The sequence below is a fragment of the Larus michahellis genome, chromosome 3, assembly GCF_964199755.1.
Source record: "Larus michahellis chromosome 3, bLarMic1.1, whole genome shotgun sequence".
Classification (NCBI taxonomy): Eukaryota; Metazoa; Chordata; class Aves; order Charadriiformes; family Laridae; genus Larus; species Larus michahellis.
In genome coordinates, this window is record NC_133898.1 from 80,978,751 (window position 1) to 81,005,605 (window position 26,855).

The window sequence follows — 26,855 nt, forward strand, 5'->3', positions numbered from 1 at the left end:
TGAAAGATATTTATGTACTTCAGGGCTTAACTGGATTTAGTAAAACATGTAAGAAACATGGGAACAATCTGTTTTCTTTCATATTGAAAAAGCTAAAGGGATGGAGAATCTTTGTGGACTGCTTAAAATTAACATAATGTGAGAAGCTTGGAAGAAGAGCCACCTCCACATACTCCTTAAGCCCTAATCTCAAAATTCTTATTTTTCATTTTTTTGACATTCAGAATTTCATTTCAAAATTTAATCTTGGACAGTTGCAAAACACCAGGTTATAGAACAGTGCTGACATAAACATCATATTTCTCAAAAGATAATTGGATACTAAATTTGAAATTTGACAACCTAGTTTAGTTGTAATTGAGGGGAGGGGCTCTTACTGAGTTGTGTTTGTGTTGTGTTTTGGTTTGTTCTTTTTCCTGACAGAAGCAAGTTCTATTACTATAGTCTACAGTTTGAATGTCAGAAAAGACTGAAAAGCATGCAGGGAGGCATCACTTTGGTGTTTCACTGATGAAATTCAAATATAATGTTACAGTCAACACTGAGCATCTAATGGACATTTTGCTCAGTGACAGAAGCCTTAAGGGAGGTAGTCTGCAAATTAGCACTGAAATCATTAAAAGTGATCTCTTTCTGTAAGCTAGTAAAGTTTTTAGTTTGAATTGTAAGACCAGTTCCTTTAGCTGTACAGGACCTCTGTTTTTCTCAAAACTTATCTATGATTGGCTTTTCTCCATGTCCTCAGTATGAGCCATATAGCTTCAACTATAGGCATTTGGGGGAAGTTTCTCAGTCACCTTCTTGCCATACGCTCACTTTTAGAACACCCGTGACCTGTGTATTTCTGAGAGGACCAGCGCTTATTGCACAAGTACAGTACAGAAAAGGCACTGGCATAGATTCCTGCTTGTGTCTATTGGAAAGGCAGCATCCAGAAATGGCACCACAACAACTTATGTAATGCGCTCCCAACCGTATTCTTTCCTGAGGACCGTCAAAAATATGTTGATGATCAGTTAGGCAGCTGCAGTCTGTTTCCATTTTGTCTCTCTTCTGGAGTCTCTAGTCTGTTGTAGGACTGAACATGCATCTCAAATGGAAGGAGTGAAAGACCAGTGTCAGTAAGGAGCAGACTGCTACAGAGCAGTTTGGTTCGTCTGCAGTCCCTTTCCCCCTACTATGTTTGAAAGGTCCTAAATAAAGAGTGTGGACTTCATGTCAGGTGAATTGGGATGGCAGGTCGCATGTGTATCCTGAATTATGTCATTCAGGAAATGGTGGTGTTCCAAAGAGGCTGAAAGTATTCTGGTGATCGTGGTTTTCTCTCAGTGTTTGGATCTAACCAAGCAGGTACTATATTTGCTGAGTTGAAGATGTTTTGGCAAGAATAGTGTTGAGTCTTGTTTTCTAGTCTGTGATCTTGTGGTCAGGGCAGACACTTGGGGTTTGTGGGGAGTTTGTGTGCACGTGCTGATATTTGGAATATAAACTTGTAAGAAATTGTTTTATCTTGATTTGCATTGAAATGCATTTGAAGAGTACATCATCTTGCAGTATTAGACCATTAATCTTTATTGCCAAGTTTCTTCATTTATGAGCTTGAATAGCATCTATATCCCTGATGCAGACAGAGTGAGTTTGTCTGCCTGCCTGCATTTATATTCTTAAAGTAATAAATTCTAAGCAAGCAGAAGATACTATGATGGTTGATGTTATTCAGAGCTGCAAAGCTGTGGTTGTAGAAAATAAGTGAAATTGTTTGCATAGAGAGCTTTTGTGCTTACAGAACAAAAAAGTGCACAAATTTTGTATGTTTTGTGAGCTCAGGTAATTTTTTATCTTTTTTTCCCCTAATGCATAGCTGAAGTTTCCTGTAAATTACTAAAGATAGATCTCTTTCTTGCCACTGCTCTGGGTAAATTCATTGTAACTGCTTTTCAGGAATGTAAAAAATTTACTTAACGTTTTCTGTGTAATTATAAAGAATGCACTACGCTTCCTTGGCATACGCGCTATTAACAGTAGTCATTCAATGAGCCTTAGGTTAGCATTATGATGCTGCCATTAGAAGTCTCTGAATATTGTAGTAAATTAGGATGTTCATTTTCATTCTAATGTCAATAAAAGTTTCTGGAAATGTGGCCTGTGAGAGGGTGAAAAATTTTGGCAGATTTGTTTTTTCTTGTGTCATCATTTAGGAGCCTTTTTAAATTGTTTTATTTATTTTAACACTTGGATATAAATAGGAATGCTATAGTCACATTCAGGTGTCTTCAAACACGAACGCTTTCTCAGCATTCTTGGTACTCTGCTGTGAGGAATTCCTGTATCCATTTAGATTAGGAAGAACTCCATATTATGATATGATAGATCATATTATATCTCAAAATAGTTGAGGTTGGAAGGGACATCTGGGATTAACCTGGTCCAACTACCCTGCTCAAGCAGGGGTGTCTAGACACAGTTGCCCAGGACCATGTCCAGATGGCTTTTGAATATCTCTGAGGATGGAGACTCTACAACCTCTCTGGGCAACCTGTGCCAGTGCTTGGTCATCCTCACAGTGAAAAAATGTTTCCTGATATTCAGAGGAAGCCTCCTGTGTTTCAGTGTGTGTCCGCTGCCTCTGGTCCTGTGACTGGGCACCACTGAGAAGAGTCTGACTGCATCTCTCTCTGCACGCCCTCTTCAGGTATCCATATTACGTTGGTAAGATTATCCCCTGGAACCTTCTCTTTTCCAGGCTGAACAGTCCCAGCTCTCTTGCTCTGTCCTCATATGGGAGGTGCTCTGCATTTCTCCTTATTGAACTTCATGAGATTCCATAATCTGTTCTTTAATCTTGTATATCTAATATAATGCTCTGTCTACAAAATGTGTGTATTCTTCATCTGTTTTTCCATCCAGATTTTCAATATGTAAATGAAGAGGACTTTCCAAATGCATTTGTGTCCTTTAATTGAGCATTCTTGGAACTGAAGGAGGAAAAAAAATTGTTCTTTCTGCATTGTGGCTATATTTCTGTTACAGCAGGGAAAAAGCTGCTGTAGATGCATTGCAAGTGACTCAGAAAGTGTGAGCAGCAGTTCGAGTGTTGTAAATACAGTTATAACACAGATACAAATTTTGAACTTTTATCTTTAAGTAAATGAAAACGTAGAAATCAAGCCTAAAGAGAGCCCAGTGCCTTAACGTGCCATTTTATTGAAAGTTATTATGGGTTCTTTAACTTAATAATTTTATATTTATTTTACATCCTTATTTTTTAAATGGCAGTCTTAAAAAATCGGCAGTAGTGGTTGACCTTCCTTTTTACAGAGCAGACCATTTAGTGTTTTTTATTGTTATATGTTCTTTTAAATTTTAATGAATTATTATTGGTGCACATAAAAAAAACATTTATGGAAAAGGCTACTTACTAGAAAGGGATGGTTGACAAAAGGGGAAAACCATGAAAAATTAAAACAAATACATTGTTTTAAGGAAACAGTTCTATAATCTGGCATAATTTGCCCTTTCTCCATCCTCTTGATGTGAAGAGGTAGGGCTTGTCCCACACTGAAAGAACAGGATTTGCACCTTTTAGTAGTTGTCTTAGTCCTGGAGGCCTAAGTAGAAAGGTGACAGTAAAAATTCTTACGAGGGAGCCCAACGCTTTCTTGTCACATGATGCCCTTAGCAATCTGAAGGCACTCAGGAGAAAAAGGGACAGCTGTCATAACTTCAGTAATCCTCTGATATAATCTGAATTTACCAGCTCTGAATTTTTATCTTGGAATTTATAAAAATTATCTTTCCATTGAGTCATATTAGAATTCTGTTATGTGCTCTTCCTTCTGCTATTTCTTGTCACCTGATCTTGTAACCTGCCTGTTATATCTCGGGTTTTTTTCCTGCTCTGATTGACAGCATCTCTTTCGTAATCTTGTTTTATTCCTGGTTTTGAGATACCATTATTATTTCCGGTGTCCAGAGATGACATCTACAACTTTCCATGTGTATATATTGAAGTGTCACCTCTGTGAAGCTATCTATATCTGAATGAATTGATCAGATTTTATTGTATTTTACTGGGTTTATGTGGCAAGATTTTGGTAGCCGGAGGGCCGCAGGGGTGTCTTCTGTGAGAGGGCACCAGGAGTTGCCACCATATCAGACAGTTTCAGCTGGGTCCAAGACAGACTTCTTCATTTCCTGTCACATTTTAATGTTTTTGGAACAAGGAGTAGGCCAATTACAAGTACCAGGTGAAAATTAGAGAATATTTACATTGTAAGGTGAGACACAGTGGTAAGGCACTGGAACAGGTTGCCCAGGGAAGTTTTGGTTGTTCCATCCCTGGAAGTGTTCAAGGCCAGGCTGGATGGGGCTTTGAGCAACCTGGTCTAGTGGAAGGTGTCCCTGCCCACGGCAGGGGGTTGGACTTAGATGACCTTTGAAGGTCCCTTCAAACCCAAACAATTCTATGATTCTAAGAACCAGAGAGGTTTATGGTAGGTGTACATAATAGAAGAAACTGAGAAAGTCAAAGTACATTTGTTGACTCAAGGATCTTATCTTAATCTTACCTTAGAAAATGCAGATAAAGAGCTTTTAACTGTTTGCAGTGAGAACTAATAAAAACTATTATCTAATCTCTGAATAGATTGTAATGACTAAAATGCTGTAGTAGAGTTACAGGGAAGTCTGAATTTAATAATACTGCCTGATGCTCCTATATTAAAAACATGAAACTTTTAAAAAGCATTGTTTAATAACATTTAGCCAATTGCTGTGTTCCTATTGGGAATATGCATTACTGTAGGCAGTATTGAGCTTACCAAAGACTAATATAAGAATCAAGTATATTTTAATTTAACAATGCATTTTGTGCTTGAATGTTTTCTGTTCAGAAAGAAAATAGCTCCAAAATTACTTTAAAAAAAAAAAAAAAAGATCATGACAAAATGTTTGATGGTCTTAAAATATATAAAACTAGAAGGAGTTGCTGTTGTGCTTCTGTGGAGAGAGACCTGGACAGGCTGACAGGAACCTTGTGAAGTTCCACAAAGAGAAGTGTGAAGTCCTGCATCTGAGGAGGAAAACTGCAGGCACTACTACATGCTAATTGGGAAGCAGCTTGGCAGAAAAGGACCTGGGGCTGCTGGATGAACACGAGCCAGCAAGGTGCCGTTGCAGCGAAGGACAACAGTGTCCTGAGCTGCATTAGGCAGAGGGTCATCAGTGAGTCAAGGGAGGTGATTACTCCCCTCTACTCAGCACTAGCAAGACCACGTCTAGAGTGCTGGGTCCAGTTGTGGTTTCCCCAGTACAGAAGAGACATGGACATACTGGAGTGAAAGGCCACAAAAATGATTAAGGGATTGGAGCCTCTGTGATAAGGGGAGAGTCTCAACGAGCTGGGGTTGTTTGGCCTAAAGAAGAGAAGTCTCTTGGGAATCTCATCAATGTATATAAATGTCTGACAGAAGACAGTGAAGAAGATGGAGCCAGACTCTTCTCAGTGGTCCCCAGTGACAGGACAAGAGGCAATGGGCACAAACTGAAACACAGGAAATTCCATTTTAACATGAAAAAATTTTCTCTCTGCGGGCCTGGCCAAACACTGGAACAGCCTGTCCGGACATTGTGGACTCTCCATCTGTGGAGATACTCAAAATACGACTGGAAGAGGCCTGGAGCAACTGCTTTAGCTGTCCCTGCTTTGAGAAGGTTTTGGTCTAGACGATCTTCAGAGGTCTTTTTGAAACTCATTGGTTCTATGATTTATTGGCCAAAGTTCTTCTGACTTGCTTTTCTGCTGAACTGATCTCTTACAACTTCAAATGTGTGGACTTTTTTAAACTTTCTGGAAACATTCTAGGAGGATAGTGCAGCACTGGAACAGGTTGCTCAGAGAGGTTGTAGTCTTCATCCTTTCAGGCCTCTGGACTATGATGAAACAAAGCCAACGCTGCCCTGGTTTATTGCTGGCAGTAATTCTCAGTCAGGTGGGAGGTTGGCCTAGATGACCTCCGGAGGTCCCTCCAACCAGGTGTGTCTCTGATTCTGTCTCCCTCTGAACTTTAGATCCATGCGTTCATCAGACTTGATTTAGAAAATGAGTAAGGATTCTTGCTAATCACCATGAATGGGGTGATGAATTGATGCAAGCAACTTAACCTCCTGTAGCCGCAGTTATTTGAGGGACTGTTATTATGCACACAGTGACTTACCTTCTGTCCCCACTATTTGGAATTTCTGCAGCTGGGGGGTGCTACCACTGCACATGCACAAAGAACAGCTTTATCTGTTGTACCTGCAGGTGTCATAACATAGAGACAGTGCTGCAAAAGAAAATGTTTCTGGTTAAAAAGAAGCCCAAATTTCCCCAGGTGCTTGCAAACCAGCAATGAAAGGTCTGCGGTCAATGCATCTGAAGTAACTATGTTTGCTTCTAGATCAGTAACTGTTATCTGTTTATAGAACAGGTGTAAGTTTATGCAACAAAAGCACCTAAGTTCCATTGCACTCTCTTTTCCCTGGCAATAACATGGAGAAGTTGTCATTGGGGTGAGGATAGTTTGCCTCTGTGCTGATGCATTTTGATGACACTGCAGTAAATGAATGTATTGAATAATTAAATCCCTTCACGTTAGCTGCGAACTAGCTTTCACTTTGTTAGAGTCACATTAGCTATACTATTAGATAATGGTAAATTTTCATGGTTTTTCATATCTATGCTAGTTTACAGCATGTGGGCTTGTTTTGTTTTTGATGCTGATTGTCAAGTGGAAGACTGTCCTCACTGTTCTGTTCTGTATTTTATCCTCCTTCTCCCTTAGGAAGTGGGCAGGAGGTGGGGGAAGGAAGGAAGGAGGAATGAGGTAACACTGAAAAACGTGTTACAGCACGTCATCTGCTGGAATGGTAGGCAGTTTCAGGTTGTTTGCATCCTATGAGAGTTGTTTTCGGAAGTTGACATAAAACCATGCAGATGATGAAATTATGCTTACTTCACTGAGTGATCTGGCTGTGCAGTTGTGCACACACTTTCACACAGATCAAAATGTGCTTGTTCTTCTGTAAAAAGTGTATCATATCACTATATATGGTTTTGAAGTAAAAGGCATAAAACATGTTTTTCATATTTACAGATAATTATAGCTAAGTGTACTTAGTTTCAGACAATTACTCTCAGTGGCTTGATTGGAAACTTGAAAAGCAGGGTTTGTATGTGCTAGCAGGTGTTCCTCTAAATATAGTAAGTAGTTCTGTCCGCCCATTTTCTGCATTTTATGCAATGGCAGTAACAGTTGTTAAAATACATTTGAAATACCAGAAGTTTTGTAGAATTCTGTAAGGTTATGTAAATACAAGACTTACTCCCTGCTCTCCCCATGTTCTTTCCAAAGAATTTGATAGTTACTCATCTTTTTATTTCTGCAAACAAAAAAGGTATCATAAAGTATATTTGGTACTAAAAAGATGAACATTTAAATGTGAAAATTATGTTAGTAAATGCAATTTAGGCACATTACATTGTGCACAATGTTTGTTGATCGTAAGGTTCTCAGGCTAATTTAGACAGATACAGGACGTGGGAAAAAATCGGGTGGTTTAGAAAGTTAAGATCTATGTGTATATACATAGAAAATCTTGCCAGTAAGAAAGCAACAGGTGTCTTAAAAAAAAAATAAAAAATCCCATTTTCCTGTCCACTTTCTGTATTAGTCCTAATGTTGGTTGCAGAAGCTCTTACAACAGATCACAGATCTAAGCCTCTTTCTGTTCCTTGGGCACTCTGGGTGAGGTAATGCATTCTCTTCACCCAGCAACGTGTAGCTTTTTAGTGACTGGAAGAAGGAACAGTCGGAGATCCACGCTGCCAAAACGGAATTGAAAGGCAGAGGAGAGACAGTTACTCAACCTAAAAAAAATAACAAAGGAGACAATACATGAGGAAATAAGATGAATAGAGAAATGAGTGTAAGAATACGGACAAAGGAAAACTAAATAATTTGATCTCAGATCAGACTGATCATTCTCAGAACAGATGAACAAAAGCTGTTGGATTTAAAAAAAAAAAAAAAAAAAAAAGACAAAACCAACAAATAAAGCCCCCTCTTTCCTCCCCATTGTCTGTCCCCATGAAAGGTGTCACTGATAATTCTCATTCTAATCATGAGTTATATAACTCTTCAAAAATGAAAAAAACCCCACCCAAACAAACCAACATCCCGAATGATTGTTTAAAAAGATTATAAATACAGTCTCTCCCTTTTGATAATATCAAATAAAATACTTACATACCTGTTTGACATCCTCTGGGGCCATAAAGACAGGAAATTTACCAACTGTGCTTGAAAACATAGTTTTATGTTGTAGTAACAGTGGTTTCACTGTCATCTTCATTAAGCAGAGTAATGGAGGAGTCAGGAAACTAAATTAACTTTGAAATCAGTGTTGTCCGAGTTATTTTGAAACTCAGCAAATTAGTTGCATAGTTGAAGACCTGAAGTGGGCAAAATTGCATGTACAAGGAGACTATTGTTTTGAGTTGCACAAAGCACTTCAGTTGCATTTATATGCAATAGTAGAATTGGAAGGCAGAGAAAGAGTAGGATTTACATACTTAGCACAACAAAATGTGAATAGTTGTATGTAAATTACATGCAGATATTTTTTTTTATTTTATCAGTTTTGAAAAACAGACAAAAATATGGAAACTAAGAATTTTTATAGGACCCCTGTACTGACAAGGTTTAAGGTTTTTAAGGGTAGGTAACGTGCTATGATAAAGCTAAATTCCTGCATAGTCCAAAGGCGATAGTTGTGTTTCTGATTTTTATACACACAAAATAGTAGGAACAATTAATGAAAGACCATGCTGTTCATCCTGAATTAGCTATTTAATCCTAGGTGAATGACTGTGTTTTTAGTTGATTATGCTTCTCTAAGGATTTTCAATTTTAAATACATGGATTTTGTCTTTATTTACAGAGGGGGTGTTTTATTTGTGGGTTGGTTTTGGTTTTCTTTCAGTTGTGATTTTCAATTTACTGTGCTCAAAGACTGTAAAAAGAAGGGAGAGATGAGCAGCTGGGAGCTATGCATAGTAGGAAGAAGATGGCATTGTTCCCTGTAAGAAATACCCATGATTCAGTTTGGACCACTTGTGGAAAAGACGGCATGCTTCCGTTTGATCTTGTATCTAGTGCTTTAGTAATATTATGTATTATGTACAGACTCACTGAGGCATAGTGGAGTAAAGAAGTGTGGATGGTCCATTAAGCACCTCCCCATCCGCCCAAACATACAGCATTTTAGTGAGGGGAAAAAAAAAAAACAAAACCAAGATCATAAACGAACGCCCACCAGATTTCAGACAGAACATATGATGTAATTATATGTTCTGGCTATTCTGTGATTCTGACTAGATCCTATCAGCGTGTATTTAAGTTGTCATTAAAATGGTCACAATATTGATAGACTTCATAATTAAGGGATTACATCTTCAACTTTTAATTTTTCTAAGGTAATTCTATTAGAACTGATCAGTCCTTTCCTTAGTTCCTACAGAAAAGATTGGACTGATTTTAACCAAAACAAAACCCATTGTCATTAATGCCTTGTATGTATAAAATAAGGACTGTGTCTGTCTCGTCCACAGTATTAATTATTTTTTAGTTCCTTGTGTCTTTAATAAGTTTACATCCATTTGACTTTTGGTCTCATTCCTACAAATTATTTTCACTGAATAGAACTACAAAAGCATTCTTCTTAGATCAGTTTGTAGGATTGGGATTTCCACAGCCTTTTCGGACAAGGGATTCTGTGATCTCTTATTTCTAATTGAGAGGCTTCTTTTCAGACATTGCAGTAGAGCATGAGGTTTTACTTTGATGTAACAGGTGGGATCTCATGCATTCTTTTTCTTTTATATTTAAATACTACCTGAGTTAGCTATCTGAAGTCTTCATTTCTCCTTTGCTAAAAGGAAAGCAGGAAGAATAAGGTAGGTGATCATCTACAAAGATGCCGAACTCAAACTGCAGCATCTATTCTCTGGAATACATATCTTGCATTTTTATGTGAAATGGTAAATGTATCTTATTTCATAGAGTGTGTTTTAAAAAATTGTACATTATACATTTTTGTTGCATGGTGATGTTCATCGTGATCTAGTTGAAGATGTCCCTGCTTACTGCAGGGGGGTTGGACTAGATGACCTTTAAAGGTCCCTTCCAACCCAACACATTCTATGATTTATCTTAATAGGATTGAGCTGATAACCTTGTCCTGGAATAGTTTGGGATCTGTATTGCAACACTGAGTAACTGCATTACATGATGACTTCAAAAAAGGTATATACAGCCTTCATTCACATCTTTTATTCTTTGCATGATATGTCCTCTGGCAAGCTTATTATTCTAGTTGAATTTTTTTTAAGTAGCCATTTTTAAAAGCAGGTTTATATCTACTAATCTAGCTATGGCATTTTAAACCTTTTTTTTTTTTAAATGTATATTTCCTTGGGTTTGGTTTGTTTTTTTTAAAAAATATGATGTAATTATATCGCATACTTTTAATCTGGCTGCTCGGCATGATCACAGTCATCTCATAACACTAAGGACTCTATGTACCTATTTATGACTATAGTTCTGGTGTGTGTGCCTTTATTTTGTTTAGCAGAATTGGCATCTAGGCTATGAAATAATCTGTGAGCCTACCCTCCAAGTTATGCCAGTAAATACTAGTGTCTTAGAAAAATTTTAGCTAAGCATGCGTATCATTAACAAAAGAGAGTAATTGGGGGGTGACATAGTTGCTGGTGCCTTCTACTGATGGGAATAATTTTCAAAGAGAAGGAAACATTGCTTTTCCCAAGCCTTTTCATTTCAGGAAGGTTTAGTAACAGTAGTGTTTCCTTTTTGTCATGAATTATTATCTTTGTTTGCTTTTAAGATTACGTAAATACAACTCAGTTCTTTAGGGTTAGCTTGTAATGGTGTTTTATCTTGGTAACATCACCCAAGGAAAGAATGAAATGGCCTTTTATAATTAGACATATTGTGATCTACATGGAAGAAGAAAAATTAAATGTAGATCTTTTTTCTGTTAGTTCATGTGTCTATAATAAACTAATTAAGGTAGGGTGACTGATCTTTCTATATCAGTTTTCAGAATCCACTTTGTAAGCTACTGTTTACCAAGGTGGTTTGTTTTGGTTTTTTTGTTGTTGTTTGTTTGATTTGGTTTGGGTTTTTTTTGATTTTTGAGTTCATCACTGGCAGTGGAAACCTGGATCTAAAAATTCAGGTCTGTGTTGGACTGTATAGAGCTCTCAAGAACTGAAGGGTACTGTAAGAGATATGTGTACCATTAACTGGAAGTCCTTGTTCTTGAAAAGACTCCTGCCACTGGAGGCAGATTGAAGAGCACCCTGCACAATCATTAGTGACATACATTGTTTGTGTTGGAAAAAGCCCCAAAACCATTATCATTATTAGTCCACCATGTGTTCTATTTTTGGTATTAGTTGATAATCAAAGGTATATGTCCGAGTCCAGAATTTCTGTAAAACTCTTTGCAAATACATATGTTGCCCAGGGTTGTTGGAATTGTTTGATTTAGGATTCTGAATTTGTCAAGTAAAGATAAATTCACTTTTTGTTAGCCCTGAGATCATCCTGTGTTCTCAGTTGTTCACAGATCTGACCAAATGCTGCTTTCATAGTCTTAAATTAACGATCAGTTCTTTTGCAAACTGTGTCCCTTGGATCTCCCTTCTAGGGAAGAAGAGCTTCATAATTTTCCCTTTCTCTCCTCCTCAGAGTCAGCTGGTGTTTCTTTGCCAGAACTATCGGGGTAGTTTTTCCACAGAAGGCTCCCAGGGTGTTTGTAGAAGGAGTAGCACTGCTTCCTAAATGTTCACTTTGTCTGTAGAAACAGTTTATCAGATGGGAATATTTATTCCTTTTTCATTAAACTAGTAGATATACAATTAATATTTAAGACAGATTGGTTGAAATGTTTGTTCCATAGTGCTGCTTTCGCTGCTAATGCTTATTGAGAAACTGCATTTTTCAAGTGCTTGAACAGAACTTTCAGATTCTTTCAGGCAAGAGGATTAAGCCAGATTTATTTTCGCAGGGTATGCCTGCACAAGTCACAAACCAAAAATATTTTCTCTATGCCTTGATCTACACTTGCTTGCGGTTTTGTTTGTTTCAAGTCTACCACTACCACCAAGAAATGATGTTAATAGATAGAGTGATAAAAGTGAATGATAGAAGCTGGTTTTACTTCCTAACAGTAAATAAACTGCATTGACACTGACCTGTAGAAAACCTTCTAACCACTAACAGAGCTGCACTTTGGGAAGTAAGGTGAAGAGTAATTTGTGGTTTGGTTGCGTAGAGCATAAAGCTCTAGAATTTTGGATAAGTATAGGTGGCAAAAAATTGCCCAACAAGACTCACAACGCTATCTTGTATATTAAGGGCTTCAACTCACAAGAATATTATTACCATGTTGTGACAAGAAATCTGTCCTTCAACTGGGTTTGCCTGTGTTGCATGTGTACACCTGCATCTGTATGCTTCCTTCTATGTTGCAGAACGCCCTACAGTTGTAATGGAACAACTTTTATTATCCTGCAGTAACTTATTTTTATAAGCATTAAAAATTCCTTTATGGTGTAAAGTGGCTCTTGCCTGTTGGTATGAAGCTCCGTGTATTTCTTTTCATGAGGAGGAAGAGGGCTGGAAGAAATCTCTTTATACGCAACTGTGCATACAATATGTGTACAACCTTAACTTCAGATAGAAGTTGCCACAGAAACTGTCAGAAGCCTTGAAAGCATATGATTTTGTTGAGATATGCCTTACAGCGGGATAATCCACTGTGGCAGGGGGAATTAGAGAAGTATTTTAAAAATAAATGGCACTTAAAAATTTTAGAGACTCTGATTGAACACAGGTATATAAAAATGCATATATTTATCATATGTTAAAAAAGTATTAAAGAAAGCATGTTGCTGAATAAATTATTACTGACATTTCCTATCATCATTGCATTACACGTGTATTTAATTATCATGGCAAATGATAGATAGTTTTTGAGGTGATAAATAGATTTGTCTTTTATACTTGAAATATTTCCTGAACTAGAAAATACCATCTTTCCAGACAAAGCATTAATTCTGAGGTTGTTAATGTAGAGTAACAGAAATGTTAGGAAAAAAAAAAATCACAGATGTTAGGAAAAATACATGTGAAATATCCAACTTAATTAAATTCACAGAACCAAAGGGCAAATTTCGAGAAACACACAGATGTGTGAAGTGCTGCTTAAGAGCAGAAGAGCTTGCAAAGCCAAGCCAAAATGGAGGAAACAAATCTCATACTCTCTCTATGGCACTGGCAAAGAATAAGAATAGGGAAAGCACGTGTACAGCCATTCTCCTCTAAAATATCTTGCTAGCCTTCAGTTTGTGTGGGATTCAGATTTCCAAGGTCAAGAGAATGATCTGAGTAACTGTAAAATATGAAAGATCTAATTGACCATCACCAGTATGTAAAGTTTCTAGTAAAAACTTTCATAATCTTTGGAGAGTGTGCTGAGCCCACGCCTGGAGGTGCAACCATCAGCACACTTAGGTGTCTAACTTCCAGCAAAGGCTTTTTAAGAAACCATAGGTTGACATTCATACTACTGCATTCTTCCAGGAATGCGTATCAGGAGGAATGAGCTGAGCACATTTGATGCACATAGACAGTAGGGAGTTAGGCCCAAACCACAGCTCTTTTTTCTTTGCCAGATTTCAGAAACATACAGGGTACAAATGCCTGTATCCTGGTGATTAAGGTATTCTCCTAGAAGGTGAGAAGGATGGATCTGAATAGATGGGGAGTTTCTGCTTAGTGAGTCAGTGTTTCCCTTTAGTGCTCCAGTGCCTAGGCTGTTATGTGCGAATTGGGCAATAACATAAATTAATCCAGTTGTCTGGATACATATAATATGGTTGAGAAAACTACATGTGGGAAATGTTTAACATAATTTGAGGTGCTTACTTCAAGTGTAGCTTAGGTATCCATAAAAGAGGTAAAGTTTCAGAAACACACTTCTCTTGCACATTCCATTTTGGTGTTTGTAGGTATTTCCTCTACTCAGGATACTGAGTATTGTGAATACTATTTTGCTATACCTAAGGCTGTACATAAAGACAATGAAGGTGCTTAATGGAGCCTGTGAATTCCATCCCTAGAGCCAGCCACCTGATTTCTTATCCTTTGGCCTTTAATGATGAGTTTTATTTTGGTTCTGACTCTTGGATACAGTTTAACAAGAGCAGTTTAAACCGTACGGTTAATTCAGTGAGATCACTTAAGTCACAATTGTTATTTTTGGTAGTTCTGTACACCAAGAATAAAAGATTCCATTTTCGGTTATACAAAAAATTAATTTTAAACATTCTGGAAGCAGCCTTATCTTTGATTCCTAATGAGTGTATCTTTAATGGGAAAGAAACTCAAGCAATGAAAAAAAAATTTCAAAGCTTTTCAGTGCACTGTATATTACAAAATGGTCAGTGTGTATGCAAAGAAAAATTTCCAGGTGCAATTTGCATGCATAGTCATACAGAACTGTGCTGCTTGTCATGCTCATGTTAATGGCGTTCACTACTTAATAGCTGTAAAAATACTTCACTATAGTCCGTCAATACCCTCCTTATAATTTGTTGCCAAATACCTACCTAAACAGGCATAAGCGGTACTGATGCCAGTATCTCTGTCTATGGTCTTTTGTCTATTTTCCTGTCTCCTGTTGCAAGTCACTTGGAGATACCAGTCTAAATCAGTACACGGAAAGTGGGAAGATGTTGATGAAATCTGTAGATGAGGCAGTGGAAAGTATAATTAAATCATGAAAGATCATGATATTATAGAGGAAAGATTGAATAATTCTGAAGACTAAATTGATTAGGGTGAAATGTAATAAAAAATGTAAATGTCAAAAAAAGCATTTTTACATTTATCAGTAGAAGAGTGCATGAGGAAACCTGAGAAGCACTAGCTGACCCAGATAATAATTGCCAAGCAAAAATGAATCTGAATTCTGTAAAAGGCACATTTGAAATTAGGCTGTATTTGATGAAGTATTTCTGAAATAGCTAGAAATAAAATAGGGCCATTTTACAAAGCCCTCAGAAGATCTAACGTCAAATTTTGTATTCAGGAATGATATATTATGATTGTAATACATGCAGCTAAGGACTATGAGTGGTTTATTTGATGTACAAAGTTAAAGTTTAAAGGAGTTGTGACCCCACCTCATTTAAGTACACCAGAGGGTAAACACTGACAGAAGGAGAGTTTCTTAAGATAAAAGACGATTCTGGCAAGAGAAAAAATGTCTATAAGATGGGGCATGAATACATGTAGTTACAATAGAGCCCTAGTCTACAGCTGAGGCTCCAAAGCACTGTACTAACAGAAGGAATGATGAACATCACCCATATTCTATAAATTCTTCCATATGAGAGGTTTACTCTAAAGTAAGTTGACTTTCTGTGTATAGCCTGAAGAAATTTTAAGTTCTGGTTAAAACGTTCCCTTCTGCAGAATGGTATGTCAAGGTTTTCAGTACCAGTATAATGGTTTAGCCTTCAGTATCTTTTTTTTTTTTTTTAAAAAAAAAAAAAAACCAAAACAAAACAACAACCAACGAAACAAACAAAACCCCAGCCTTTTCTCCTTTGTTGACCACTGGATATTAATTTGGAAAATCTAAACGTTCAAGGCCCTTGTCTCAAGTGGACTGGGCTTTCACATCAGATAACAGGATTTTTATGTCATGTTGTAATTAATGGTAAGATCCAATGGAAAAATAAAGAGGAGAAAAATACAACCGTAACGTGACAAATGAATGTGCTACAGTAATATACAGAAAGTATTTAGAAATTATAATTCTGTTGATAAAAGATGAGAATAAATGTACATTGTTTTTTAAAAAGGAAGTAAAAAAAGGAAAATGCCTACAATACAGAGGTAAGATTATTTCAAATAAATTATTCTAGATAAACTAGTTACTCTACTAGTAATCTTACCAGCTTTAATAGGTTCAGCAACTAAGTTGCAAGAAAGGTTTGGGCTTCTAAAGATAGGAACTTCTGCATATACATGAGTGCAAGGACAGCAGAATGCAATTTAAGTGCTTTTCTTTTAAATACTTAAATTTATGTAAGGTTATTAGATATGATTGTACCCCCTTAACTCAGCCTTTATACTGTGAATTGTCTTGTTAGTAGTTTGCAGTAAATCTTGCACTCAAATAGGAAACCAAGTAATGAATTCTGCACCAAACTACCTTACTTCGAATTCTCACTTCAACAGTAGCCACCAGCAGATGCCTAGAGAAGGGCAAGAATAGGATTAGCCCATATGGTACTTCTATTATTCTTTCATCTTCTGAGCATTTTCAGCTTGAAGGGTTTGTGGACTTTTGGGGGTTAGTCTGTTTAGGTACCTGCAGTGATTCTGTCTCGTAAGTGCTTTTCTGGTTTTTCCTTGACCTCATCAAGTGAGCTTCTTGTGTTCAGCACAGAGTCCAGGGGGTTGCTGCTCATAGTTTGAAGTCCTACCACAGAACCTGGCTCCTCCTACCTTTATGTCATGTCCGTTTGTTTGTTTTATTGGAAGAAACCATGAATACTTAATCTCTATCTAAGGTGTTGCCTCTGAAGATTTTGTAGATCTCTATCAGAGATTTTTTGCAAACAGAAGGTTCCCAGGCTATATGAGCATTCCTTGTAGAGAGCAATTCATGCCCTGGGTAGTTCTTGCCCTCTCAAAACTCTTTCCACTTCTACTGTGTCCTCTATTGAGAGGAACAGGCAAAACCTTCATGCAAAATTTGAAGTATGGAACAAACAGAAGTTCATAGAATTATATAGAATGACCTTTTCCTGTTTTATACTCTTTTCCTTTCCCATTACTTCATGACTTTCATAATGCTTCTTAAATTTCCTAATTTGCTTTTTTACTACGGCCAGGCACTGAGCTGCTGCTTTCATGGGATTAGCTAGCATAACCCCACTCTTCTGCTCCTTAGTGTTACTGGTCTACTCAGAGCCTCTTGTTTTATATATGAAGCCAGGATTAGTTTTCCATACATGTATCGTTTTACATGAATCTAAATTGAATTTCACCAGCCACTTTATTACCTGATCACTCAGACTGATAAGGTGTTTTTGCAGTTCTTTAAGGCACTCATCCTGACTACGTTGAATAAGCATGTACCATCAGTAGGTTTTCTCACCTCACTGATGTATCCCCTTCTCCTTCTCCCTTGCCATGTTACTTATACACGTCTTAAACAGGACAGTGCTCAGTACAGCCCCCTGCACAAGTGACTTCCCTCCATTGTGAGAGCTGAGTCTGAACTCATATCTTCTGGTTCCTCTCTTAGTTGGTTATTTTCCCATAATACAACCTTTGCTTTTATGTCTTGTCAGTTTCCTTAAAAACATTTAGTAGGGTATTTTGTTTAAAGTCTTTTTGAAGTGAGTAGGTTGTGTGAGCTGGATCACCCTTGTGCACGAGATGTAACCCCTGCAGAGCACTTCAGCAGGTTTGCCTTTACAGAAGCTGTATTTGCTCTTCACTGATGGATTGTATTTATTGAGATGTCCACTAATTCTGTCTTTTATTATACTCTCTACTATAAAATCTCAGGCTTACACAAATGTGTTCCCCAGAACATTTTTGTTTCTCAAGCTTGGCATTGCATTTGTCAGCTCCAGTGTTTAGGTACCAAAGAAATTGTCGTCATTTGGCTACTTCATCCTGTATTTCATTAGAACCCTTGGGTGAATACCATGGAGCCTAGGCAGTATGTTAATTGGCGTGCTTGTACCATAGCTTCTTCCATAGCTACTTTCATTTTAAACCGAACCTCTGCTTAGTGACTTAATGACATAGTTGTTTAGTCAGTTGATTACACTTTACCCAGTAACAACAGCATTTGCTTTAGTAAGGCATGTAGTCTGACACTGTGCTTCTGATACGATACCCTTCAGTAGTCTCTACTCCTGCCTGTAAGGATTCAGTTGTTTTAGGAGCCTCTTCTGGCTTTTTTTAGCAGTCATCTTCATTTTTATATACTTCCACCTTCTGAAGATTAGCACAGCTGTGGCGATTTTTCATGGCCTTTGTTGCTCATGCAGTGATACTGATTTTCGGTACATTATAGTCACTGCTTCAGTGGCACTTCCACTGTGAGGTCTTGGACAGGCGCTATGCATTCCTCAGTGCAAGCATGTCATGGGTAGTGGTTCCTGTTTTGTGATGCTGACCATGAAACAACCTCTGGTCTAAAAAATCAGTGGGATCTAAATAATGTCATATTTATGATGTTTGTTTCACCTACATTATGTCTAATACAATTGAATGCTCTGTCTTTGTTACATCTCTGATGTCTGTTAGTAGGTGTTGCCTCTACAATTGGTGTCACTATCATAGGTGGGCAGGTAGCAATATGCAGCAAAACTTTGTATTTCTATCTGAAATTTCAATCCATGCAGCTTGTCTGCTAGTCACCGAAATGGTAATTTGTTACTTAGATTTGATTTTAAACTCTCTTTTTAGTACATAGTTCTGTTGTACACCTAGCACAGTTTACTGTATATTTTGTGTCCCCAGGCTTCCTTTCACAAAGTTTCCACTATGCCTGGTATATTAATGTTTTTATTTAGGACAACAAATTGATCTGAAATGGTCCTTTGAATTTTCAATTCCTGTTCTAATGCTGAAAGTATAAATAATGTATTCTGCATTATTAATGCATTCTATAAATATTGAGACATGGGCATTAATAACTTGATAAAATTAAGCATTTAAAATGTAATTGTATGTAAAATGAAAGTTACAAAAGAAAAAGTGGCACAGAAAAGAACAAAATTAGACGTCTTAAGTGCTGTGTGCTAAAAGTATGAGCTGTATAGTACATGCTGTTAATGCAGAAACGTTGGTGATGTAGAAATATGCAAATGTGTACTTTCTCCAGCTCTTCTGTTGAAAGCCTAGAATAATAAAATGGAACAAATAGCTGAACAGATCAGCCAGAATAGTAACATTAGAATTATATACTTGACAGGACGTTTTTGTGTTACATGTATATCCCTCTCATTTTAAGGGGAAAACAATTTGGTTCGTTCAAAAAAAGAAATGGCATTTTCACTTAATTAGAAAAAAAATAAAGCACAACTAAGTCACATAATCAGCATTTCCTCCTTCTGATCTCTAGTGTTAGGTGACTCTGGTACCAGTAGGTCAGGATTCCACAGTTATTTGGGATTTGACCTCTAAAACAAAGATCTTCAGGGCAGGAGTATTGTCTTTATTGAGCATCTAGCACTAAATAGAGTCTCAACATGATACCACAGTAAAAATAGTAATAAGCACAAAAAGAGAACCTTTGCAAGTTTCATGATCACTTCTTTGCCCTTTGTTTTTTTTCTGTGTGTTCTCCTATAAGAACCCATGCAAATCATCTGGCCTTTTTGGGATTAATTTTATCTAAATTTAACACCCTGAACAATTTAGAATTATCCTAGTAGGATTTGTAGAGAGTGTTCTCTACCTATACAGATGTAGCACATGGTGTTTTGAAGCAGTTACCCCATGCATGAACTAGAGATGCCTGGTTAAAGCTCTTTAATCTGTGCCTCGGAAGACTTTTCAGCTGATCTGTGGAATTTACTGAATACTTAAGATTAACCATCTTCATTTCAGTGAACAAGCTCCAGGAAGCTTGCAGTTTAAATAATGTGAATAATGTAAGTAAGTACTGTGTTGCCCTCTCTACCCTCCAAATTCTTTGTTTGAAATTCAGCAACTGAAGCAAATTAAGTCCTTCCATTTTCTTTATATTTCTGTATTGTCAGAAGGAGTTAAAAACAGAATTATGAATGCAGCAAATAAAATGCTAAAATATGTAACAAACCGTTTCAAGACTTTCTAATTGTCTTATTTTATATATATGTTCCATTAATGCATGAGGAAGTCTTCTGTAGCACATAGGAACAAGCAGTTACTTCATGCTTAATTTATGTAACATCTTGAAAGAGTCTATTTTAATACTAAAAAAGTGAAATGCTTTCTTTAATGCAGAAATGTGGGAAATGTAGTATGTCCCCAGCCAAAGACGATAATTTAAAACATATTAAATACTCAATATAGTGTTTACTTTATATACTTTCTGGTAACAACTTTAGCTTGAATTTCTCAGAACATTTATAGAGCTGTAACACTTGCTCTTTATTTTTGCTGTGAAACTTGTAGACAGGAAAATGTAAGTGAAGAATCCAATAGCTTTACCAGTTGAAGTTAACAAATTACAATTTTTTTGTGTGTACATTATTTGTAACTCTTGAAATTTGCCTCCCAGATATGTTTATTTTTTAAATAATTTAGTAGATGCAAAATTTAGGTTTTTTTGTTGATGTACTCATTTCTCTGCTTTGAATTATTTTAATTAATCCATGAAAAATACTTTGATTATTTTTATCACCATTGCTTATTACTTTTAATTGGCCCCTTTACAATCATGAGAACTATGAGGCCCTTCTCTAGGAGAGAGAATCTAGAGGTGCATTGGCAATCTAATACACTTCTGCTTAGTTTTTGCCCTCTCTCATGAGTTTCTTTATTTGGGAGTTATTAGGAATATTTCTTCTCTGTGCGCATTTCAAGGGTTATTACAGACTTGTCCAAACTCCGCAGTTAATGATGCTGTTGCAGTAATGTCAGGAGAGCAGCTGAGTGATAGGGTTGTTCATTATAATGTCAGGAGGAGAAGTGGGGACCTTGCTGCCGGGACAGCAGTGCCAGACAGTGTTAGTGTGTTCAGTCAGAAACAAGCACATTCCAACTTCACAGGGTACTACGCAGCACATAATTATGCTTGACAATAGTCTCTTTCTCTCCCTGTCTTGGTTTACAGAGGTGAATAAAAATGCATGTTGGTATGGATTACGATGATTATATGCAGTTCTTTACAGTGCTGTTTTAAAAATCTTCACCTTTAAAGTGATACATCAGATCATACTCTGAATGCTGGTAACTGAAGGCAGTGCACAACTAGAAACTAACACTGGAACCTTGAATGTAGGAAACGGTCTCATAAACAGAGCTTGTGATAAAAAGTTCAGAAATCCTCACCATAAAAAGACAGGCTCACTTTATTCATCCGGTTGCCTTTGTTTTCAGGCAGGTTTTCTTTTCCTGGCTAAGGTTCCATATAAGAGGTGCCTAAGAGGTATAGTAGTTGGTGAAGGCAAGCATATTCTTTATAAGTAGTCATCCTCACTGCCCTAAGGTGGTTGTACCAACATAGAAGAGACTCAGCATAACTGAGTTTCTGAATGATGTCCTTAGTTTCTGACTAAAAACAGAATTTCATTGCTTTCACTGGGCTGTTTCACCCTTGTGTAGCTGCTCTGATATGAGCAGTTGTGGATAAAGTTGTTGGAGCGATGGAGTTTTATCATCTATGCATTGGGTTAATTGTCTGGTTTTGCACAGGCCACTGAAAAGAATTGCATAGTAGTTATTGCCATCCAATCCCAGTCTAGCCTGGATTTCAGCTGAGAGGTAGAAGACTCAGGGAGCATTTATCTATTCCATGAGCCATCCAGTGATCTAACTGAGAAAGGAGTTTGCTTTGGGTCAACAGCAGAACTATTCAAATTCTGTCATATTTAGCTTGGACTCCAGTGTATCTGAGATTTTTTTTTTTTTAAGCTGTTGAGTAAAACCATAATATTTTGATATAAAGTGTCTTCCTTATGTGAGAAAGGGATAAAGGGCTGTAGATTTACTATCATTTTGGCAGTTACCTGGAGTCAATACAAGTCCTAGAATGACTAGCATTTATGCTCCCGACATAGATGACTAAGACTCTTTGACAGATGAATTCTATTAGAAGTTGTTGTAGATGTTTAAGATGCTGCTCTCTGCTGTCTGTCTCATCTATCTCATGCCACTTTGCTAGGGTGGGGGGACATTTGTCTGCTTTTCACCTTTCTCAGTTCAGTACATCAGCAGATTTAAGCTAAGCTAAATTTGCTACAGCTTGTGTGGTTGAAGCTTTGAGACAGGCAGAAAACCAAGGTACAGTTCTCTGGGCATTAGATTGTTTCCCTAGATGAGCTTTTTTTGCTGTGAGAACTCTTCCCCCACACTTTCTCCTGTGTTTGCCCAGTATTTTTATTTGGGACGAATAGAATTTATTCCCAGGTATAATGAAAGATACTTGTTTTCAGCTAGGCAAGGTGACCTGTGGGTTTTGTGAAGATCGCAACAGCTTTCCTTGGGAGTTTGATAGACTTTCTGAGACATCTGTGCATGTTTTTAAGGACAGGTTAACCGATCATTTGCTAGCAATAACTTCCTTAGAATGAAAGAGTGGACTGTAGATGACCTGAAACTTTCCCTGCTCTTGTACTCAGCTTTATAATTCTTAGTCTTTTGTAACTCCCACAGGAGCACTCTTGGGATTTGCTCACTGTGGATTGCTGCAGCCTTCAGTCTCCTGATTATCTGGATGGGTCCAACACAGAGACAGCTCTTCCCTAGTGACCTCTGCAGGGTGACAGGCTGAAGAGAGGAGCAGGTTGGCAGAAGACGCCTTTGCTGGTTTCCTCCCCATTGGAAAGCCTAGAGGGGTTAGGAAGCAAATGGAGACAGGAAAGATGCTTTGCTGAACATAGCTGGTTTGAGCCCAACCATCGAGTTGGGGCTCTCCAAAGTGACTCAAAACAGCAGAAAATTTGTCCAGCTGTCCTTAGAGGAGTCGGGAAGCCCTGGCAGAGCTCCTCATGCTTTTTGCAGTGAAGTGTCTTTATCTTGCAGGAGTTGTCAGGGCTTCCTGAAGTGGAGATGGAGTCTTTGGGTAAGAGCGCTTTCTTGCCAAGGAACTCACTGTGTGGAGCCATCTCACCAGGCTTCATGTTCTTAGCACTCGCCTCGCATCCAGGAGTGCCCAATATCATATTTTCAGTACCATTTCAGCAATAATGACCAGAAGCTGAAGGGGGATTTTAAAATTTGGTGTTCCCATCTACAGTTACGTTTAGAAGGAACAGGTGACCTTTAAGCAAGTTGGAAGTGGCAGGCAGGAAACTGGGGCCTCTTGAAGACATAAAATATATCAGTCTCACGTAGACTTTGAGAATTGTGGAAACTTATTTTCTCCACATCCTGCTCATTCAGTATCGGCTATTAGAAATCACTAAAAAAATATGGCAGTGATTTTAAATGAAACATTCTCAGCAAAGTACCTTCAAAGTGAAATTATCAACTTTTGCAGTGAGAAAAGCCTGTTCCTTCCTAAAGCTTTTTTGTTTCAATTTAACTGTTACGGTGCTGTTGTCTTGACTGGGTCTACAAAGAACAAGAACATCCTCCTCTTACCCTGGGTCTCAACAGTTTTGCTCTAAGTGTTGTGTAATCATTTGGTTATTTTCTCTAACTATGTGAAAAGGTGCTTCTCTTTCTTCAATAAGTAGTAACATTTTTGAGTTACAGCAATAGTAGAGAATAATTCCTTTTCGGGGAATAATTATAGCTTGGTAAACTGTTAGCCTTCATTATGAATGACTGTATGACTACAAGTGCTGGACAATCACTTTCAGCCTTTTTATTTATGGATAAGGTTGTCTAAATATTTACACAATGATAATTTAATAGTGTTACTGTAAAGTCTTCTATAAGGTTGCTTTTTTTTTTTCTTCTTCCTCTCCTCTTAATATTAGTAAAATATTTTCCCTGTAGTGGTGTCTGATATAAACTGGGTATTGGAAGAAGCAGCTTTGGCCTTATGATGTATCTTAACAACAAAACATAAGGGTTTTCTTCTTCCTATTGTTTTCCTTTTAGTTAGCTCTTTCTGGTTAGTTCTCTGGAGGAAAGCGGGTTCAGTGTATGATTGCGATATAAATTTTGAAACATCTTATTTCTTGTTGCTTTAATACTCCAGTTACTGTGATCCTCCCTCCCCCTGACTCAAGTACATTGGAACAGATCATCTCAACACTAACAGAAGAATAACTCCAAGCACGTAGGAGTTGTCATGTGAATTTAACCTTAGTTCATCTAAACATCTACATGGCAAGGATCGTCTCAGTACTAATAGACTAAATCCAAGCATGTAGGAGTTGCCATGTGAGTTAAATATATAATTATCTAAGCTGGTACCAGTCTTTAGTTGTAGCCGGGGACTTAAATTGGAAAAGAAAATACAGGCATTGCATAACCACAAGAGGTTTATTTATAACTGTTTGCATATGGGGTTTTTTCCTGGAAAATTAGCATGTGTATGTATTCCATAATTTGAGGTGGTTTTTTTGTTCCACTTTTTGCATGCATGTAGTTCAAAGCAGAAGTTCTGGTGTTGGCATAGAAAAATTAGGAGTATTTCTACAATCGTGCACTGCAGTGAGTAGGTAATTTTGTTAATCTTTCTAGTCATCAGTTCAGGTGTGAATTCTGGTAGTATTTTTTCCCATGTGAGAGTCTAGCCCTTTGGGGACACTAGTAAATTGAGGTTATGGATATAATCCATACATAGATAAAGTCGGCATGGTTTTTGAAAATGTGCAGAAATAATATTAAGTTTTCTCTTTTAAATCTGTGCTTTTAGATCTCATCTTTGGGACCTTTCACCATGTCCATATATAAATACAAAAATATGTGTTTGTTTACTGACTAAACAGCAGTATTGGTTTTGTCACGAGTGTAGCATTCTCTCCTGCTTACTGTTGCAAAGTACCTCCAGACTATTAGTAGGAACATCTTATCTACTCTGTTAAGTGCATAGCCATTTCTGTTTTCTTTTGTAGTGTTGAACTGGGAGTAATACAAATGATTCGTGGTGGCTGCTTTAGTTTTTACTTGTTGCTGTCAGCAGCATTATTTTCTTCAGATTGCACTAAAGGTAGTATTTTTTTGAGCAAGCTTTTTACTTTCCTTTTTGGTTATTTTCTGTCCTTTTGATAAAGGTTTTGATTGAAGATCTTACAGAAAAGCCAAGCAGTTGTTTTTTCATTGCATCTGTCATTGTGGTACATAGGGTAAGGCAAAGACTTCACTTTTATTTACAGCTTGTATTTCTTATATTTATTGAGAAAAATAGAAATTTAGCTTCTTTTTAGATTATTTCAAATTAGTTGCTAAGAATTTTAGTGGTATAAAATTATTCTGTGCTATCTCATTAAAATCAACAATTTTCTACAGAGGAATATTATTTTAATTAATTTCATTTTGCTAGTTTTTACTGACAAAAAGATAGATGACTATCTGAATTTGCTGTATGAATATTCCCACTAAGCTTTATATGAATGTCTCCAATTTCTGTGAATGTTTGTGAAACTTTCCTGGAGATGCTAGTCACAGTGATGCCTTTATACTCTCATCCACCAGTGTCTCTAAGTTTAAGTAGGAGTTTTAAAGAGGAGGAAAACTTCTCATTTTGTTTTTATTAGTCTTCTGGCATTGATCAACAGAATACTCCCATCTCTGATACAATACATGAAGTAATATTTGCATAGGCATTTACCTTTCCCTTTCAAAACCAGGCCCTGGATATGCCAAAGTTCTCAAAACTGAAGATGTGTTTATCTTCAGCAGCGCTCTTGAGGGTAGTGTCAGCCCTTGTGCGCACCATGCAGGGACCACTCTGCTCCTCTTCACTCCTCTCAACTGTCTGGCCAGGTCAGAGCTTCAAATGCTTATCTACAGTGCCAGAATAATTTGTAGGCAGTAAACTCTAGCTTTTGGGGGTTCACGCTTATTTTTTAGCTCTTGTTGCATTCTCTTCTGTGGTGTAATTTTTATTGTTTGCTTGGGTTTGGGGTTTGATTTTATTTGTTTGTTTTTGTATGGAGAGCATTTAGTTGGGTGCTGGTTTAACTTTCTTTTTAAGAATTCAGTGCCTACCTTGGCATCCTTTTTGGAGTCTTTCCTTCGGTTCCAAGATTATTTTTTCTGAGTGTTTTCTTCAACCTCCTAAGTTCCAAAGGCATATTAAGACCTTGTAACCCTCACTGGAGGAGACTGCAATTCCACTGCAGCAGACAAGTTTTGTGCTTGGTGTTCATTGCACCTCACATATCACCTTGTATCTTTGCTTAGGAGATGTTTCCTCTTAGCTGGAACATCTTCCTCCTGACAGCTCTTTGGGATCAGGCCTGAAGCAGTTTCACCTTGAAAGGAAGTATTCAACATCATTCTGTTCAGTAACCCCTACATCTAGTCTGATTCCCTCGCAGCCCTTAGCCTTACCATCTCCATCTCTTTTTGGTTACGGGGTTTTTTTATTTTTTAACAAAATGCTAAAATAACAAGAAGCCACTCTTCTAACCAGAGAGAAATGGAATTAATCCTTCCCATCTAAAGAAAAGAATGTACTGCAGTTATTTTCTCCTGCCAAAGAGAAAGAGATCTTGGATCAGAGAGGTCTGGATGCCTGTATTTGTTGGTTCAAGATAATATGCAAGACAGGATGATACCGTCTCTTTAACAGAGGTATTGGCCCACATCCCTTGGTTTTCTGGACGCTTAATTCTATGTCCTCTGTCAGAACACACCTTTTAGTCTGTAATGATCTGGCCATTATTGTTGTGTGCTGTTTGGGCTCTTAAGTTCTTGTGCATAAAGTATCCTTTTGGTGGTATAAAAAGAATAGCTGTTCTCTCTTTATTAGTTAAAGGCTCCCTGCAAATCAATTTGGGATATTAGTATATATAAAAAGTCTCTTCTAACCACTACGTAAACCACTGGAGAATAGCAGGACCATTCTGGACTTGGTTT

At 37.4% G+C, this 26,855-nt stretch overlaps 1 protein-coding gene across 5 annotated transcripts in view; it reads left to right on the forward strand.

The window, feature by feature from the left end:
* WASF1 (WASP family member 1) overlaps positions 1-26,855 on the forward strand; it is a 104,129-nt gene that overhangs the window by 26,386 nt on the left and 50,888 nt on the right. The gene's annotated exons all lie outside the window — the stretch shown is intronic.